At 45.3% G+C, this 15,053-nt stretch overlaps 1 long non-coding RNA gene across 2 annotated transcripts in view; it reads right to left on the bottom strand.

Moving 5' to 3' along the window:
• Positions 1-15,053, bottom strand: part of LOC137300886 (uncharacterized) — a 107,653-nt gene that overhangs the window by 77,152 nt on the left and 15,448 nt on the right. The gene's annotated exons all lie outside the window — the stretch shown is intronic.

Below are 15,053 nucleotides of genomic sequence, written 5' to 3'. Positions count from 1 at the left end.
ATGGCAGTTGATCGCAGGGCGCAGATTTAGTTGACTCATGGTTCACACAGGACCAATCAAATCTCTCAAAAAGGATGGAGCAAGGACAGATCTCTCCTGATCTCTCATGGCTTTCTTCACGAGCAATATTTTTTTTCAACTTGTAGCTTCAACAGCTGCCACGTGACTAGGATTGCTCATAAATTCAGCACTTATCAAGTCCAGATCCAGGCTTTTACATTAGAAAATTATTTGTTACTTCCACTGACATAGAAAATAGGAGCAGAAGTAGGCCATTCAGCCCTTCGAGCCTACTTAGTTAATTTTTCAGTTAAAACTTTTGATGGTTGAAGTTATTTCAACATGGATATATTTTCAGTATTGGTGTGGAAGTGTAAAAGGCTGCTTCTGTGTTTGTTTTGGATTGGTTCTTCAATCATGCTTAGCTGGGACCATTCAGAAAGGAACAGGGCCACTAAGGGATACACACAATAAACTCACAGGTAATGACACTGAAATGGCAGAAATATTAAACGATAATTTTGCCTCAGTATTTACCAGAGAGACTAATGTGGGCATGACATTGGAAGAAGTGATTAAAAAAGATATAAAGACATTTAAGATAGAAGGGGGGTAGATAATTGATAAACTAATCAAACTTAGAGAGGATAAAACCACTGGTCTGGATGGATTGCATCTGCGCATATTAAAAGAAGTTAGAGAACAGATAAACTTGCCGTCCTTACCCGGTCTGGCCAATATGTGACTCCAGATCCACAGCAATGTGGTTGATTCTTAATTGCCCTCTGAAATGGCCTAGCAAGCCACTCAGTTGTAAAATCTCGCTACGAAAAGTCATAAAAGAATAAAACCGGACGGACTACCCGGCATTGGACCACTAGGCACCGGACACGACAACGGCAAACCAAGCCCAGTCGACCCTGCAAAGTCCTCCTCACGAACATCTGGGGACTTGTGCCAAAATTGGGAGAGCTGTCCCACAGACGAGTCAAGCAACAGCCTGACACAGCCATACTCACAGAATCATACCTTTCAGCCAACATCCCAGAGTCTTCCATCACCATCCCAGGGTATGTCCTGTCCCACCGACAGGACAGACCCACCAGAGGTGACGGTACAGTGATATACAGTCAGGAGGGAGTGGCCCTGGGAGTCCTCAACATTGACTCTGGACCCCATGAAATCTCATGGCATCAGGTCAAACATGGGCAAGGAAACCTCCGACCGAATACCACCTACCGCCCTCCCTCAGCTGATGAATCAGTCCTCCTCCATGTTGAGCACCACTTGGAGGAAGCACTGAGGGTAGCAAGGACACAAAATGTACTCTGGGTGGGGGACTTCAATGTCCATCACCAAGAGTGGCTCGGGAAGCACCACTACTGACCGAGTTGGCCGAGTCCTAAGGACATAGCTGCCAGACTGGGCCTGCGGCAGGTGGTGAGCGAACCAACACGAGGGAAAAACTTACTTGACTCGTCCTTATCAATCTACCTATCGCAAATGCATCTGTCCATGACAGTATTGGTAAGAGTGACCACCGCACAGTCCTCGTGGAGATGAACTCCAGTCTTCGCACTGAGGACACCATCCAACGTGTTGTGTGGCACTACCACCGTGCTAAATGGGATAGATTCAGAACAGATCTAGCAGCTCAAAACTGGGCATCCATGAGGTACATAAGAACATAAGAAATAGGAGCAGGAGTAGGCCAATCGGCCCCTCGAGCCTGCTCCGCCATTCAATAAGATCATGGCTGATCTGATCCTAACCTCAAATCTAAATTCATGTCCAATTTCCTGCCCGCTCCCCGTAACCCCTAATTCCCTTTACTTCCAGGAAACTGTCGATTTCTGTTTTAAATTTATTTAATGATGTAGCTTCCACAGCTTCCTGGGGCAGCAAATTCCACAGACCTACTACCCTCTGAGTGAAGAAGTTTCTCCTCATCTCAGTTTTGAAAGATGTGGAGATGCCGGTGATGGACTGGGGTTGACAATTGTAAACAATTTTACAACACCAAGTTATAGTCCAGCAATTTTATTTTAAATTCACAAGCTTTCGGAGGCTTCCTCCTTCGTCATTTTCACATCGTTCACCTGACGAAGGAGGAAGCCTCCGAAAGCTTGTGAATTTAAAATAAAATTGCTGGACTATAACTTGGTGTTGTAAAATTGTTTACAGTTTTGAAAGCGCAGCCCCTTATTCTAAGATTATGCCCCCTCGTTCTAGTTTCACCCATCCTTGGGAACATCCACCCGATCAAGCCCCTTCACAATCTTATATGTTTCAATAAGATCGCCTCTCATTCTTCTGAACTCCAATGAGTAGAGTCCCAATCTACTCAACCTCTCCTCATATGTCCGCCCCCTCATCCCCGGGATTAACCGAGTGAACCTTCTTTGTACTGCCTCGAGAGCAAGTATGTCTTTTCTTAAGTATGGACACCAAAACTGTACGCAGTACTCCAGGTGCAGTCTCACCAATACCTTATATAACTGCAGCAATACCTCCCTGTTTTTATATTCTATCCCCCTAGCAATAAAAGCCAACATTCCGTTGGCCTTCTTGATCACCTGCTGCACCTGCATACTAACTTTTTGATTTTCTTGCACTAGGACCCCCAGATCCCTTTGTACTGCAGTACTTTCCAGTTTCTCGCCATTAAGATAATAACTTGCTCTCTGATTTTTCCTGCCAAAGTGCATGACCTCACATTTTCCAATATTGTATTGCATCTGCCAAATCTCCGCCCACTCACCCAGCCTGTCTATATCCCCCTGTAGGTTTTTTATGTCCTCCTCACTCTCCACTTTCCCTCCCATCTTTGTATCATCTGAAAACTTTGATATGTTACACTCGGTCCCCTCCTCCAAATCGTTAATATAGATTGTAAAGAGTTGGGGACCCAGCACCGACCCCTGCGGAACACCACTGGCTACTGGTTGCCAGTCTGAGAATGAACCATTTATCCCAGCTCTCTGCTTCCTGTTAGATAACCAATCCTCCACCCATGCCAGAATATTACCCCCAATCCAGTGATTCTTTATCTTGAGCAATAATCTTTTATGTGGCACCTTGTCGAATGCCTTCTGGAAGTCTAAATACACTACGTCCACTGGTTCCCCTTTATCCACCCTGTACGTTATGTCCTCAAAGAACTCAAGCAAATTTGTCAGACATGACTTCCCCTTTGTAAAGCCATGCTGACTTTGTCCTTTTAAATTATGTTTATCCAAATGTTCTGCTACTGTCTCCTTAATAATAGACTCCAAAATTTTACCCACCACAGATGTTAGGCTAACTGGTCTATAATTTCCAGCCTTCTGCCTACTACCCTTTTTAAATAAGGGTGTTACATTAGCAGTTTTCCAATCTGCCGGGACCTTTGCCGAGTCCAGAGAATTTTGGAAAATTATTATCAAAGCATCCACAATCCCTACTGCCACTTCCCTCAAGACCCTAGGATGTAAGCCATCAGGTCCAGGGGATTTATCTGCCTTGAGTCCCATTAATTTACTGAGTACCAATTCCTTCGTGATTTTAATCGTATTTAGCTCCTCCCCCCCTAGAGCCCCCTATTTGTCCAGTGTTGGGATATTCTTAGTGTCCTCTACCGTAAAGACTGAAACAAAATATTTGTTCAGCATTTTTTCCATCTCCATGTTTCCCACCATTAATTTCCCGGTCTCATCCTCTAAGGGACCTACGTTTGCCTTAGCCACCCTTTTTCTTTTTATATAACTGTCGAAACTCTTGCTATCTGTTTTTATATTTTTTGCTAATTTATTTTCATAATCTATCTTCCCTTTCTTAATCAATCCTTTAGTTACTTTTTGCTGTCTTTTGAAGACTTCCCAATCTTCTATCCTCCCACTAAGTTTGGCTACCTATATGTCCTTGTTTTTAGTCGGATACTATCCTTAATTTCTTTACTTAGCCACGGATGGCTGTCATTTCTTTTACACCCTTTTTTCCTCAGTGGAATATAATTTTTTAGAAAGTTGTAAAATAACTCCTTGAATGAACACCACTGCTCATGTACCGTCTTACCCTTTAATCTATTTTCCCAGTCCACTTTAATCAATTCCGCTCTCATACTATCATAGTCTCCTTTATTCAAGCTCAGTACGCTTGTTTGAGAACCAACCTTCTCACCCTCCAATTGGATATGGAATGTAACCATGTTATGGTCACTCATTCCAAGGGGATCCTTAACCAGGACATTATTAATTAATCCTGGCTCATTACACAGGACCAGGTCCAAGGTTGCTTTCCCCCTTGTAGGATCAGTTACATACTGCTCAAAAAATCCATCCCTAATACACTTAATAAACTCTTCCTCAAGGCTGCCCTGCCCAATTTGATTTGTCCAGTTAATATGACAGTTAAAATCCCCCATAATGATAGCTGCAACGATTAGGAGGCCTATATACTACGCCCACTAGTGTTTTTTCCCCTTATTATTCCTTATCTCTACCCAAACTGTTTCATTATCCTGATCCTTTGTCCCAATATCATTTCTCTGTATTACAGTGATTCCTTCCTTTATTAACATAGCCACCCCACCTCCCCTTCCTTCCTGCCTGTCCTTCCTGATTGTTAAATACCCTGGCATATTTAATTCCCAGTCGTTGTCACTCTGCAGCCATGTTTCTGTAATGGCCACAAGATCATACCCATACGTAGTTATTTGTGCCGTTAACTCTTCCATTTTGTTACGAATGCTACGTGCATTCAGATAAAGAACTTTCAAATATGTTTTGTGACACTTAGTTCCTGCTTTTACCTTTTTTAACACTTTACCTTTTACTCCATACCTTCTGTCCCTTCCTGACACGCTTTCCTCTGTCTCCCTGCTCAGGTTCCCAACCCCCTGCCACAGCTTTGATGCTGGGTTAATCGCCTTACGCCTTCTAGTTTTTATTTTATCTGTCGTGCCTAAAGTACACTTTCTTTCCGCTGCTCTATGCTTTTCCCTCTCACTTGTTCTTGAACAACTGTTTGTACTATTTGTATTGTAGATTTCCCCTGGGTCTTCCCCTCTCTTGCTGCTCTCAACTTTATTCCCTTCTGACTCCCCAATAAGGTTCCCATCCCCCCGCCACTCTAGTTTCAACCTTCCCCAACAGCACTAGCAAACACCCCCGCGAGGACATTGGTCCCGGTCCTGCTCGGGTGTAACCTGTCACACTTGTACAGGTCCCACCTTCCCCAGAACCGGTCTTAATGTCCCAGGAATCTAAATCCCTCCCTCCCACACCATCCCTGCAGCCACGCATTCATCCTGTCTATTCTCCTGTTCCGATATTCACTAGCACGTGGCACCGGTAGTAATCCTGAGATCACTACCTTTGAGGTCCTGCTTTTTAATTCATCTCCTAACTCCTTAAATTCACCTTGCAGGACCTCATCCCTTTTTTTTACCTATGTCGTTGGTACCAATATGGACCACGACGACAGGCTGTTCACCCTCCCCCTCCAGAATGCCCTGCAGCCGCTCCGTGACATCCTTGACCCTAGCACCAGGGAGGCAACATACCATCCTGGAGTCACATTTGCGGCCGCAGAAACGCCTATCTGTTCCCCTTACAATTGAATCCCCTATCACTATAGCCCTGCCACTCTTCTTCCTCCCCTCCTGTGCAGCAGAGCCACCCGTGGTGCCCCGAACCTGGCTCTTGCTGCATTCCCCTGATAAGCCATCTCCCCCAACAGTATCTAAAGCAGAATATCTGTTTGAGAGGGAGATGGCCCCAGGGGACTCCTGCTCTACCTGCCTAGTCCTTTTACTCTGCCTGGCGGTCACCCATTTCCTTTCTGCCTGCGTAATCTTTACCTGCGGTGTGACCACCTCACTGAACGTGCTATCCACGATAGTCTCAGCATCGCGGATGCTCCACAGTGAATCCACCCGCAGCTCCAGCTCCGAAAGACGGTTAGCCAGTAGCTGCAGCTGGACACACTTCCTGCACACATGGTCGCCAGGGACACCGGTAGTGTCCATGACTTCCCACATAGTGCAGGAGGAGCATATCACGGGTGCGAGCTGTGCTGCCATGACTTGCCTTAGACTCTGACTCTCCTCTCGCTCTAGGTCTCTCCTTTTATACTCTGCTCACCTCTCGGACTCTCCTGCCTCACCTGTGACGTTGCACAGTAGTTGTCTCTTGTTGCAGGTCTGCTGCTGCTTTTATTCCCCAATCTCAGTCTTCTACTCTCAGGTCCACTGCCGCTCTGTGGAAAAAGTTAGGAAAAGCAAGGCAAAGCAGCACCTCCTTCCCCCACTTCACCGAACTCCCACACGTACCAAACTCTCTTCTTCCCGCACACCGTGCTGTTCGCACTGACAGGCCCCTGTATTTCTACAGTTTGTGACTCACATGAGTCAGGCCTGCCCCACCTTCAAGTACCAGTTTAATCCAGCTAACCAATTAACTTGTGGGCAATCAGCAGCAGCAGAATTGTATTCCAGCACAATCTGTAACCTCATGGCCCGGTATATTCCTCACTCTACCATTACCAACAAACCAGGGGATCAACCCTGATTCAATGAGGAGTGTAGAAGAGCATGCCAGGAGCAGCACCAGACGTACCTAAAAATGAGGTGCCAACCTGGTGAAACTACAACTCAGGACTACATGCATGCTAAACAGCGGAAGCAACATGCCATAGACAGAGCGAAGTGATTCCACAACCAATGGATCAGATCAAAGCTCTGCAGTCCTGCCACATCCAGTCGTGAATTGTGGTGGACAATTAAACAACTAACGGGAGGAGGAGGCTCTGCAAACATCCCCATCCTCAATAATGGCGGAGCCCAGCACGTGAGTGCAAAAGACAAGGCTGAAGCATTTGCAACCATCTTCAGCCAGAAGTGCCGAGTGGATGATCCATCTCGGCCTCCTCCCGATATCCCCACCATCACAGAAGCCAGTCTTCAGCCAATTCGATTCACGTGATATCAAGAAACGGCTGAGTGCACTGGATACAGCAAAGGCTATGGGCCCCGACAACATCCCGGCTGTCGTGCTGAAGTCTTGTGCTCCAGAACTAGCCGCGCCTCTAGCCAAGCTGTTCCAGTACAGCTACAACACTGGCATCTACCCGACAATGTGGAAAATTGCCCAGGTATGTCCTGTCCACAAAAAGCAGGACAAATCCAATCCGGCCAATTACCGCCCCATCAGTCTACTCTCAATCATCAGCAAAGTGATGGAAGGTGTCGTCGACAGTGCTATCTAGCGGCACTTACTCACCAATAACCCGCTCACCGATGCTCAGTTTGGGTTCCGCCAGAATCACTCGGCTCCAGACCTCATTACAGCCTTGGTCCAAACATGGACAAAAGAGCTGAATTCCAGACGTGAGGTGAGAGTGACTGCCCTTGACATGAAGGCAGCATTTGACCGAGTGTGGCACCAAGGAGCCTAGTAAAACTGAAGTCAATGGGAATCAGGGGGAAAACTCTCCAGTGGCTGGAGTCATACCTAGCACAAAGGAAGATGGTAGTGGTTGTTGGAGGCCAATCATCTCAGCCCCAGGGCATTGCTGCAGGGTTTCCTCAGGGCAGTGTCCTAGGCCCAACCATCTTCAGCTGCTTCATCAATGACCTTCCCTCCATCATAAGATCAGAAATGGGGATGTTCGCTGATGATTGCATAGTGTTCAGTTCCATTCGCAACCTCTCAAATAATGAAGCAGTCCGAGCCCGCATGCAGCAAGACCTGGACAACATCCAGGCTTGGGCTCATAAGTGGCAAGTAACATTCGCGCCAGATAAGTGCCAGGCAATGACCATCTCCAACAAGAGAGAGTCTAACCACCTCCCCTTGACATTCAACGGCATTACCATCGCTGAATCCCCCACCATCAACATCCTGGGGGTCACTACTGACCAGAAACTTAACTGGACCAGCCGTATAAATACTGTGGCTACGAGAGCAGGTCAGAGGCTGGGTATTCTGCGGCGAGTGACTCACCTCCTGACTCCCCAAAGCCTTTCCACCATCTACAAGGCACAAGTCAGGAGTGTGATGGAATACTCTCCGCTTGCTTGGATGAGTGCAGCTCCAACAACACTCAAGAAGCTAGACACCATCCAGGACAAAGCAGCCCGCTTGATTGGCATACCATCCACCATCCTAAACATTCACTCCCTTCACCACCGGCGCACTGTGGCTGCAGTGTGTACCATCCACAGGATGCACTGCAGCAACTCGCCAAGGCTTCTTCAACAGCATCTCCCAAACCCGTGACCTCTACCACCTAGAAGGACAAGAGCAGCAGGCACATGGGAACAACCCCACCTGCACGTTCCTCTCCAAGTCACACACCATCCCAACTTGGAAATATATCGACGTTCCCTCATCATCGCTGGGTCAAAATCCTGGAACTCCCTCCCTAACAGCACTGTGGGAGAACCGTCACCACACGGACTGCAGCGGTTCAAGAAGGCGGCTCACCACCACCTTCTCATGGGCAATTAGGGATAGGCAATAAATGCTGGCCTCACCAGTGACGCCCACATCCCATGAACGAATAAAAAAAAGATAGCAGAGGCACGATTACATTTATATAAAAATTCACCAGTAAAGGGAATAGTGCCAGAGGACTAGCAGACAGCTAATATTATTCCTATCTTTAAAAAGGGAGAAAGAACAAGTCCAGGGAACTATAGGCCAATTAGCTTAATGTCGGTGGTAGGAAAGATAATGGAATCTTTACTCAAAAATGTAATAGAAAGGCATCTAGAAACTGAAAATATAATAAAGAACAGTCAGCACAGATTTCAAAGGGTCATGTTTGACCAACCTTTTGAATTCTTTGGAGAAGTAACAAACAGGGTAGACAAAGATAACGTAGACTCATAACTAAGGTCAGAGCATATGGAGTCAGGAGACAAGTAGCAGAATGGATAGCAAGCTGGCTACAAAACAGAAAACAGAGAGTAGGGGTTATAGGTAGTTACTCAGACTAGTGAAAGGTGGGAAGTGGTGTTCCACAAGGATCAGTGCTGGGAACACTGTTGTTCACCATTTAGATGAACAATCAGAAGTACAATTTCAAAATTTGCAGACGACACCAAATTGGGTATCGTTAATACTGAGAAGGACTGCAACAAAATACAGGAAGACATTAATAAACTTGCAGAATGGGCGTGTAATTGGCAAATGAATTTCAATACAAGTGTGAGGTGGTACATTTTGGTAGGAAGGATAAGGAGGCCATATACTCCTTGGAAAATAAGAGTCTAAATGGGGTAGAGGAACAGAGGGATCTGGGGGTAAAGATACACAAATCATTAAAAGTAACAATGCAGGTTAATAAGGCCATAAAAAAAGCAAACCAAGCACTGGGGTTCATTTCTAGAGGGATAGAATTGAAAAGCAAAGAAGTTATGTTAATTTGTATAGAACCTTGTTTAGACTATACTTGGAAATGTGTACAGTTCTGGTCTCCACTTTATAAAAAGGATATAGGGGCACTGGAGAAGGTGCATAAAAGATTTACCAGGATGATACCAAAACAGAAAGAGCCCCAGCCTGTTCAGTCTATCAGGAAAGACTGAACAGGCTGGGGCTCTTTTCTCTAGAAAAGAGAAGACTGAGGGGTGACCTAATAGAGGTCTTTAAGGTTATGAAAGGATTTGATGGGGTAGACGTAGAGAAGATGTTTCCACTTGCGAGGGAGACAAGAACTAGGGGACATAAATATAAGATAGTCACTAATAAATTCAACAGGGAATTCAGGAGAAACTTCTTTACCCAGAGAGTGGTTAGAATGTGGAACTCGCTACCACAAGGAGTAGTTGAGGCGAATGGATGCATTTAAGGGGAAGCCAGATAAACACATGAGGAAGAAAGGAATAGAAGGATATGCTGATAGGGTTAGATGAAGTAGGGAAGGAGGAGGCTCGTGTGGCACACAAATACCTGTTGCACAGAATGGCCTGTTTCTGTGCTGTACATTCTATGTAATGTAATACCTGTGGTCAAAGACAGGAGAGTCATGTGATTCTCATGCCACAGTAAGTTCTTTTTTTAATAATATTTATATATCTCCCACAGCTTTGCACATGGGGAATCAAGAACGTGCAGTCTGCAAGTGAAGAAGGGTTAGACGGTGAGTGTAATTGAACTGGGGCTGAGGGAGGGCGGCGAGGCTGGAATCTGGAGGGGGGGAGGTAAAGTGGGACAGAGAGAGGATCAAGTAAAGTGGGGTTACAAGTTGGATGGTGAAGTTAGGGGAGAGTTAGAGTTTCGGGGGCAAGGCATAGATACAGCATGGCTAGAGGTTTTGGGAAAGGGTAGGAGGTAGGGCAGGCTTAATGGCTAAAGGGAGGGACGGGAGAAGGATAGGGCAGACGGAGGAGGGAGGAAAGGGAAGAGAGGGAGGAGGCACTGACACTATTCCAGCCAGAGACAATGGCTTTAGTATCTGAGGTTTAATCACACCAATATGTGGACTTTGGGACCAAATTTAATGCCTAACCAATCATGCATAATCCAAGTAGTGCCCAGTCTGGAAATCTTAACTTCTTTAAAACTTCTAATGCCCTTTTTTGATAAAGGATGACACATTAAACTGAAATCAAAAGATTGAACTAGCAGATTTTACATGACGTTTTTAAATGTTGAAACCAACTGACCCACTTAAACTGCTTCATCTGTGAATGAATAGCAAGAGGCAATTTTAATTTTACTTTACTAGTCTTCATAAGTGATTTTAAAATAGACTACATTAATAATTACACTCACCTTGCAAGATGAGATTATATTTATAGTTTCAATACCATCTGTTCTTTTCCCTTAGGAAGTGGGACTTCAGAATTCCCATACAATATTTCCCCAAAAGTATTTTGCACAGTAAAAATGTTTAGAAAATTTTTAAAAATACAAGTGAATTATTTTCTATTATTGCAGCGATATCAGGCAGGGGCAGCAGACAGCAGTATTGGGTTGTACAATTGGTCAGGGCCCAGTACATCAATGGAGTGGGAGACATCGGCTGGGAGAACTACAGGTGAGGTGCAGCCAGAGAGGTGAGAGAGTGAGGCATTAACTATTTCATATATCTATAATATATTAAAATTCTTATATCACCATGAGTATAAGAATAGGAGGATAAGACAGGTTAACGTATGGCTGGAGAAATGGTGCAGGAGGGAAGGCTACAGATTCCTAAGGCATTGGGACCAGTTCTTGGGCAGGAGGGACCTGTACAAGATGGACAGATTGCACCTGAACAGAGCTGGGACAAATGTCCTCACAGGGATGTTAACTAGGGCTGTGGGGAAGGGTTTAAATTAATTTGGGGAAGGGGAACCAGGATGAAGTAAGAGACAGAAGAAACAAGATGCATAGAGGACTGGGAGAGACAAGCACCATTAGAATAAAGAGTCCGGTGTGCGGACAACACAGTGAACTGCTGAGAGTTTGGTAAGTGTGGGAGTTCGGTGAAGTGGGGGAAGGAGGTGCTGCTTTGCCTTGCTTTTCCTAACTTTTTCCACAGAGCGGCAGTGGACCTGAGCGTAGAGGACTGAGATTGGGGAATAAAAGCAGCAGCAGACCTGCAACAAAAGAAAACTACTGTGCGACGTCACAGGTGAGGCAGGAGAGTCCGAGAGGTGAGCACAGTATAAAAGGAGAAACCTAGAGCGGGAGGAGAATCTGAGAGTCTAAGGCAAGTCATGGCAGCACAGCTCACACCCGTGATATGCTCCTCCTGCACTATGTGGGAAGTCATGGACACTACCAGTGTCCCTGGCGATCATGTGTGCAGGAAGTGTGTCCAGCTGCGGCTACTGGCTAACCGTATTTCGAAGCTGGAACTGCGGGTGGATTCACTGTGGAGCATCCGCGATGCTGAGACTATCGTGGATAGCACGTTCAGTGAGGTGGTCACACCACAGGTAAAGATTACGCAGGCAGAAAGGAAATGGGTGACCGCCAGGCAGAGTAAAAGGACTAGGCAGGTAGAGCAGGAGTCCCCTGGGGCCATCTCCCTCTCAAACAGATATTCTGCTATGGATACTGTTGGGAGAGATGGCTTATCAGGGGAAAGCAGCAAGAGCCAAGTTCGGGGCACCACGGGTGGCACTGCTGCACAGGAGGGGAGGACGAAGAGTGGCAGGGCTATAGTGATAGGGGATTCAATTGTAAGGGGAACAGATAGGCATTTCTGCGTTCGCAAACGTGACTCCAGGATGGTATGTTGCCTCCCTGGTGCTAGGGTCAAGGATGTCACGGAGCGGCTGCAGGGCATTCTGGAGGGGGAGGGTGAACAGCCAGTAGTCGTGGTCCATATTGGTACCAACGACATAGGTAAAAAAAGGGATGAGGTCCTGCAAGGTGAATTTAAGGAGTTAGGAGATGAATTAAAAAGCAGGACCTCAAAGGTAGTGATCTCAGGATTACTACCAGTGCCACGTACTAGTGAGTATAGGAACAGGAGAATAGACAGGATGAATGCGTGGCTGCAGGGATGGTGTAGGAGGGAGGGATTTAGATTCCTGGGACATTGGGACCGGTTCTGGGGAAGGTGGGACCTGTACAGGCGAGACGGGTTACACCCGAGCAGGACCAGGACCAATGTCCTCGCGGGGGTGTTTGCTAGTGCTGTTGGGGAAGGTTTAAACTAGAGTGGCAGGGGGATGGGAACCTGAGCGGGGAGTCAGAAGGCAATAAAGTTGAGAGCAGCAAGAGAGGGAAAGACCCACGGGAAATTTACAATAAAAATAGTACAAACAGTTCTTCAAGAACAAGTGAAAGGGAAAAGCGTAGAGCAACGGAATGAAAGTGTACTTTAGGCACGACAGATAAAATAAAAACTAGAAGGCATAAGGCGATTAACCCAGCATCAAAGCTGAAGGTCAGGCTAGGGTGTGTGGCCCAACTAAGAGTTCTATATACAAATGCACAGAGTATAAGGAATGAATTAAATGAACTACAGGTTCAAATTCAAATTGGAGTGTATGACATGATAGCTATTACTGAGACTTGGCTGCAGGATGGTCAGGATTGGGAACTAATTATACCAGGTTATAAGGTCTACAGGAGAGATAGGGAAAATGGAAGAGGGGGAGGAGTAGCCGTAATGATTAGAGATGAAATCACTTCAATGATAAAGGGGGATATAATGAAAGGGAAGCAGCCAACAGAGACCTTATGGGTTGAATTGAGAAATAGGAAAGGATCTAAGACTATGGTGGGAGTTGTATATAGGACCCCTGGCAGCAACTCTGAAGTGCTAGATTGTATAAATGCAGAGATTAGACAAGCGTGTAAGAAAGGCATAGTGGTCTTAATGGGAGACTTTAACCTTCACATAGATTGGGAAAAGCAGACTAGCAACTGTCAGAAAGGTAGTGAATTTCTAGAGTGTGTCCGGGATAGTTTTCTACAGCAGTATGTCCTAGAGGCAACAAGGGGGCAAGCCATACTAGACTTAGTAATGAGTAATGAACCAGATTTAGTTAACGGCTTAACTGTGCGTGAACATCTATCCAATAGTGATCATAACATGATCGAGTTCAAGGTAGTGTTTGAAAGGGAAAAAAGTGAATCAGCTGCTAAGATTCTAGACTTTGGCAAGGCCGACTTCAATGGGATGAGACAGAGACTGTCCACAGTAAACTGGGCAAATCTGTTAATGGGTAAAATGACTGCTGATCAGTGGGAAATGTTTAAAGAAACATTTAACGTGATACAGAACCGGTTTATACCCCTGAGGGGCAAGAACTCTACTTGCCAAAAAAACCAGCCATGGACAACTAAAGAGGTGAGGGACAGTATAAGACATAAGGGCATACAAAGAGGCAATAAAAGGGCACAGATCCTGGCAAATGGGAAAGATACAATGATCAACAAAGGGTCACAAAACAGATAGTAAGAGCTACAAAAAGAGAGTATGAAAAGAAACTTGCAAGGGATATCAAAACCAATACGAAGAACTTTTATAGTTATATTAGGAAAAAGAGGGTGGTCAGGAGCAGTGTTGGCCCCTTAAAAACTGAAAGTGGGGATATTGTCATTGACAATGGGGAAATGGCGGACATGTTGAACAATTACTTTGCGTCAGTATTTACAGTAGAAAAAGAGGATAGCATGCCGGAAATCCAAAGAAAACAAATATTGAATCGGGGACAGGGACTCGATAAAATTAACATAAGTAAAGCAACAGTAATGAAGAAAATAATAGCACTAAAGAGTGACAAATCCCCAGGTTCAGATGGTTTCCATCCCAGGGTTTTAAAGGAAGTAGGTGAGCACATTGCAGATTCCCTAACTATAATCTTTCAAAGTTCTCTAGATTCAGGAACTGTCCCTCTGGATTGGAAAATTGCACATGTCACTCCGCTTTTTAAGAAAGGAGAGAGAGGGAAACCGGGGAATTATAGACCAGTTAGCCTAACATCTGTTGTGGGGAAAATGCTGGAGTCTATAATTAAGGATAGGGTGACTGAACACCTCAAGAATTTTCAGTTAATCAGAGAGAGCCAGCATGGATTTGTGAAAGGTAGGTCGTGCCTGACAAACCTGATTGAATTTTTTGAAGTGGTGACTAAAGTAGTGGACAGGGGAATGTCAATGGATGTTATTTATATGGACTTCCAGAAGGCATTTGATAAGGTCCCACATAAGAGACTATTAGCTAAGATAGAAGCCCATGGAATCAAGGGAAAAGTACGGACTTGGTTAGGAAGTTGGCGGAGCGAAAGGCGACAGAGAGTAGGGATAATGGGTAGGTACTCACATTGGCAGGATGTGACTAGTGGAGACCCTCAGGGATCTGTCTTGGGGCCTCAATTATTCACAATATTTATTAACGACTTAGATGAAGGCATAGAAAGTCTCATATGTAAGTTTGCCAAAGACACAAAGACTGGTGGCATTATAAGCAGTGTAGATGAAAATATAAAATTACAAAGCGATATTGATAGATTAGGTGAATGGGCAAAATTGTGGCAAATGGAATTCAATGTAGACAAATGTGAGGTCATCCACTTTGGATCAAAAAAGTATAGAACAGGGTACTTTCTAAATGGTAAA

Source organism: Heptranchias perlo, chromosome 32 (genome assembly GCF_035084215.1).
Source record: "Heptranchias perlo isolate sHepPer1 chromosome 32, sHepPer1.hap1, whole genome shotgun sequence".
Lineage (NCBI taxonomy): Eukaryota > Metazoa > Chordata > Chondrichthyes > Hexanchiformes > Hexanchidae > Heptranchias > Heptranchias perlo.
The sequence above is the reverse complement of the archived record's forward strand: the minus strand, read 5'-3'. Positions and strand labels throughout refer to the sequence as shown.